The sequence below is a fragment of the Neovison vison genome, chromosome 2, assembly GCF_020171115.1.
Source record: "Neovison vison isolate M4711 chromosome 2, ASM_NN_V1, whole genome shotgun sequence".
Taxonomy (NCBI): Eukaryota; Metazoa; Chordata; class Mammalia; order Carnivora; family Mustelidae; genus Neogale; species Neogale vison.
This window is the reverse complement of record NC_058092.1, coordinates 202,882,417-202,888,163: the sequence shown is the minus strand read 5'-3', so window position 1 is coordinate 202,888,163 and position 5,747 is coordinate 202,882,417.

Here is a 5,747-nt window from a genome sequence, read left to right as displayed (position 1 = left end):
TGAATCTGGGACATTCTTAATGCATTCTGAGTGAAGTATCTGGAAAAAAAAATCTTGATAATATCTCTGGAAATTTTTGAAACCAGAGATCCCTGTCAGATTAAAAAATCTTTAATCATTACAGTCTCTTACATTTTTTTGCCTTTTTAAAAAAAGATTTTATTTATTTATTTATTTGACAGAGATCACAAGAAGGCAGAGAGGCAGGCAGAGAGTGAGGGGGAAGAGAACTTCCTGCTGAGCAGAGAGCCAGATGCAGGGCTTGATTCCAGGACCCTGAGATCACACCTGAGCTGAAGGCAGAGGCTTAACCCACTGAGCCACACAGGCGCCCCCTTTTTTACCTTTTTAAAAAGGGATTTTACTTTACTATTTTTTAAGTAGGTCTCACACCCAATGTGGGGCTTGAACTCTGGACCATGAGATCAGGAGCCTCACACTCTACCAACTGAGCCAGCCAGGTGCCAATATACACAGCAAAATTTATCTTTTTAATTTTTTAAAAAAATATTTTATTTATTTGACCGAGAGAGAGCACAAGTAGGCAGAGTGGCAGGCAGAGGGAGAGGGAGAAGCAGGCTCTTCACCGAGCAGGGAGCCGGATGCGGGGCTCCCTTGTAGGACCTGGGGATCATGACCTGAGCTGAAGGCAGCCTCTTAACCGACTGAGCCACCCAGGTGCCCCGCAAAATTTATCATCTTAACCATTTCTTTAAAATATTTTTAGAGAGTGCGAGCAGGGAGAGAGAGAATCTCAAGCTGACTCCCCACTATCTGAGGCAGGGCCCTATCTCAAAACCCTGAGATCAGGACCCAAGCTGGAATCAAGAGTTGAAAGCTTACCTGATGGAGGCCCCTAGGCACCCCTGAACCATTTTTTAAGCTACAAAGAGAAAACCAGAAGACAAGGGAAGAGTTGAAAAATGGAAGAAAAAATGCAGAAGAACATCCAGAAGAGAAATAAGAGAAATATGGGTGGGTGCGAAGAACTTCACACACACACACACACACACACACACACACACACACCCCTGTTTGCCTTCTATGGAGGACATCACACCCTCCTTCCTTCTGGGAATTTGTCACTCTCAATAATCCTGCCCCCAGATTCACCTCTTTGTATAGTCCCCTCCCACATTGTGTGAGGGTTGCCTGTGCCATCAATAGAATGCAGCAGAAGTGGCATGTCATTTGTTTTTTTATGTATTTTTTTAAGATTTTATTTATTTGAGAGAGAGACAGTGAGAGAGAGCATGAACAAGGAGAAGGTCAGAGGGAGAAGCAGACTCTCCTAGGAGCTGGGAGCCCGATGTGGGACTTGATCCTGAAACTCCAGGATCATGACCTGAGCCGAAGGCAGTCGTCCAACCACTGAGCCACCCAGGTGGCCCAGCATGTCACTTCTGGGGCAAGTTTCTGAAGGACACTATGTCTTCTGTCTCTCGTTCTCTCCCCACCCGCCTCAGACTGGTTGTCCTGAGGGAAGCCCGTTGCCATGTTGAGACGCTCCCAAGGCCAAGAAGTGAGGCGCCTGCCAATAGCCATGTGTTGTGTCACCCTGGAAGCTGATCCTTCAGCCCTGGCCAAGCCTTCAGGTGGCTGCAGCCTGGCTGAGAGCTGTGGTGCCACCTCAAGAGAAAGCCTGAGACAGAACTATAGAGATGAGCTACTCCTGACTCTCAGAAGTGGTGTGAGATAATAAACATTTTTTAATTTAAGCCACCAGATTACGGGTTATTCGTTATGTAACAAATAACAAATAACAAATAACTAGTAAAACAAATAATAAACGCCTGCAAATCCGCGATTGTAGCAATTTCCCTTTTTTTAAAAAGCTGTCCTTTTTTTTTTTTAAGGATTATTTGGTGTGTGTGAGAGAGAGAGCACAAGTAGGGACAATGGAAGGCAGATGGAGAAGCAGGCTCTCCACTGAGCAAGGAGCCTGATGCGGGACTTGATCCCGCGACGCTGGGACCATGACCGAAGGCAGATGTTTAACCGACTGAGCCACCCAGGCGTCCCTGTAGCAATTTCCTAAGAACTAAATTGCAAAGGGACACTTGTCTCACTATTTTCGTATGTGCACAAGCAGTTTGCTGGACATCAATATATCGAGTTGATAGAAGACTAACACAGTGACTTAAAGAAACAAAACAGAAAAACAGCATCACTTCCTTAGGACTTCATCCCTTTTGTCATTTCCGTCAGTTATGTTGAGTTCCCCTTCTGCAGGTTCCTCGGGCTGTAAATCTAGAGCCTTATAAATTGGTGACAGTGTTGATACTCCCTGGCCAGCTATTGCTTCTGGAGCTCTATGTTCGATTTGAGTTTCACTTCCAGCATTGTAACTTCCGCTTTCTTTGTTGTAATTTTATCTTCATTGGCCGATTCCCCCTTAGTTATCTATTTTTTTAAGAAAATGCCATTTGAGTTTGTATAATAGTTTGACTCCGTATTTAACCTTGGATTGATGACAGCTTCCAGCTCTACCCTGTTCTTCTCCCTCTGCCCTGTGTCACAGCAAGTGGATGAGAAAACCCGTGTGCTCCCCTCTGACTCTTGAGGGAAGTTCAAGTCACAGAAGCCCCAGCTCCAGCCACCCCTTAATTACAATAAAACCCTTAAGCCAGTCTTTTCCAAGCTCTCACAAGCCATTTTTGGATTGAGTGGTAACTATCCCTATTCACTCCAGAAAGCCCCATTATATGAATAGTAAACCTAAATTTAAAAATAAATAAATAAATAATAAATATTAATAATAATTAATAATAAACTTTAAAAATGTAGGGTGCCATCCGTTTTAACGTCCAAACCAGACTTGGGGTGGGGAATCCATCTCATTTCTTCAGGGTATCAAAGATAAACAGAGCTGGACATTAGTTAAGGCGGTGAAAATAGATTCTATCCAGTAACTACTGACAGTAGGGGAAAGAGTTGAGCTCCATTCTAATTTTGCAGAGGTGATAGGATATTTTAAAAGGAGAATGTGGTGGGGAGCAAGGAGAGACTCAGAGTTAGAAAAGTGAAATATTAAAAAGTAGAAATGCAGAGCGCCTGGGTGGCTCAGCCAGTCAAGCATCCAACTCTTGGTTTTGGCTCAGGTCATGATTTCAGGGTCCTGAGATCGAGCCCCACCTGGGGCTCTACCTTGTGCCTGGAACCTGCTTAAGATTCTCCCTCTGCTGCTCCCCCACTTGAAAGCCTGCTCTCTCTAAAAAAAATAAAAAGGACAAATGCAATTAGGTCAGCTGCATCTGTAATTATCGAAATTAGAATTCTTTCCTCCCACAGAGACTGAAAGACACAGGCCCTATCCTTCTCGAGGAATACATTTCATTTCAAGGATCTGGCTTTCAGGTCCTTGACAGAGCTATGTCTGAGTTGTAGGAGATACATGTACATCTCAAAGGGACAGAGGAAGAATTCACAGTGAACACTCTAAGGGAAGTCAGCGGCCTATCCTCCCTGTTGGCTGGCACAAACAGCAAATTCTGGCGGAGTTGAGTTTTTTGGGGCTGACATTTTAATGGTGTGTGTGTCTGTGTGTCTGTCTGTGTTTGTCTGACAGGCAAGGTGTGTGTGTGGGGGGAGGGTGGGCATGGGAGTGGTTGGGGTAATCATAAAGACACAGCCTTATGTTGGTAGAAGCCATGCTAGAATTTGTCTCTCAGGAGAGGTTTGGGCAGAATCCTTATGTGCTCACAATTCTGCAATTCTCAGGAACTAAAACAGTTTACCAATGGGAGACAAAGAGCCCACACAACTATGACTGTTGCTGTCCCTGTGTGAATTGAGGAACAGATTTGCAGTGACTGGTGACCAACAGACTTTGAAAGGAGAGATGGGACTTGTCACTGATCATGATGTGTAGCCATTATTAGTGTAGTGATTTGTAGACCAAAGAGCTAGCAGCTGTTTGTACTTTATGTGATTACTGACAGTTAATATAAAGGGGTAACTGAAGTTTGAATCATGTTGTTGGGGTCCTGGTATTTTTTAACTAAACCATGGTGACTGAAGTTCATGCATATGTGAACCATGCAGAGGACTGCCTGTTGAATACAGTGCTGTCACATTTTATGGGAATTTAAATTGTGCAAATTTAAAATAATGTGAATAAATACTTGAAAAGTTGTATGTTATATGCAAAGTTTGAAATAATGCAATTCTCAATATTTTAAAAAATTGTTGGGAGTCACAGGATTTTAAAACTCTCTTAAACAGTAACTTGAGGTCAGTATTTGTTATTACTATGCGTAATCCCCTTCACCTTAATCACACAAAATTTGACTATCATGTGTCAGTCTCATATAAGTGCTGTTTGTGTGCTTCGAAACATTCTTTTTGTGAATGATCTGCAGACTTGTGCTGCCACTCTAATATTCGGTATTGCTGAAATAAAAATCTTTTTTTAAAACCAACTAACCCAAATATTTACTCAGGAGTGGTATTCATACTTGTGCTGTAAAACATGCCTGAAAATTGATAATTTTGGAATTAAACTTTTATTTTTATTATTTTTTAAGGATTTTATTTATTTATTTGTCAGAGAGAAAGCTTGAGCTACCACAAGCAGGGGAAGCAGCAGGCAGAGGGAGAACCAGGCCTTCGACTGAGCAAGGAGCCAGATGTGGGACTTGATCCCAGAAAATAGGAAGCAGAATTAAAACAAAATTTCTCTATCCTATTGGTAGATTTATGCTCTTTGAGAATGCACTTACTACACTTATTCCAGTGGGGAAATCAGTACTCCATTATCTAGAGAATAAATCTTGCCTTGTTTTCACTTACCCATTCCTTACATCACTACTATGTACTATAATGTGTGGGTTTTATTGTTTTGGGGTTTGTTGAATCCTGGTTTTTATTTTACTTATTTATTTACTTATTTTAAATACTTTATTTATTTTTTAGACAGAGAGAGAGAGGCATACGAGCAGAGGGAGCAGCAGGCAGAAGGAGAGAAGCAGACTCCCACTGAGCAGGGAGCTCACCGCGTGGGTCTCCATCCTCAGGATCCCAGAACCCCAGGATCCCAGGATCATGATCTGAGCCAAAGGCAGCTGCTCAACTGACTGAGCCGCTCAGGCCTCCCAGAATCCTGGTTTTAAAAAAAAACTTCAAAAAACTTAACAAAATCTTTGTAGTAGACATTTTGGAACAATTGGGGAAATGTGAATATGGAGTTGATACTAGAAGGTTTTTATGGAATTACTGTTCAATTTTATAGGTGTGATAATGTTATTGTGATCATGTAGGAGTATGTCCTTAATCTTAGAAGATCAATGATGACATATTCAGGGCTGAAGTGTCATCATAAATGACTATACATTTAGATAGATAAAATAAACCTGGCAAAATATAACAGCTGTTGACTCTAGGTGAGGTGTTTATGTGTGCTCATTGAATTCTTTCAAATTTTCTATTTGAAATTATCAGTAAGAGCCGGGACATATATTGACCGAGAAAATGTTTATATTCTTCACTGAAAACATGCTATAATAGTTATACCCTTAAAATGCATTTGTATAATGCCCTTAAAATGCATTTGTATAAAGATTGTGCACAGTCATCCACGGGAGATTGGGCTGCGTGTGGTAGCCGTTTTCTTTTAGTTTGTGTGTATTTTTATTCATCTATAATTTTTATGCATCACAAGCAGTTTTGAGAAGCTGGCACTATCATATTTTATTATCATTACGTCTACTACCAACACCACCAGCTCTGTGGTAGGACAAGCTCTGCGG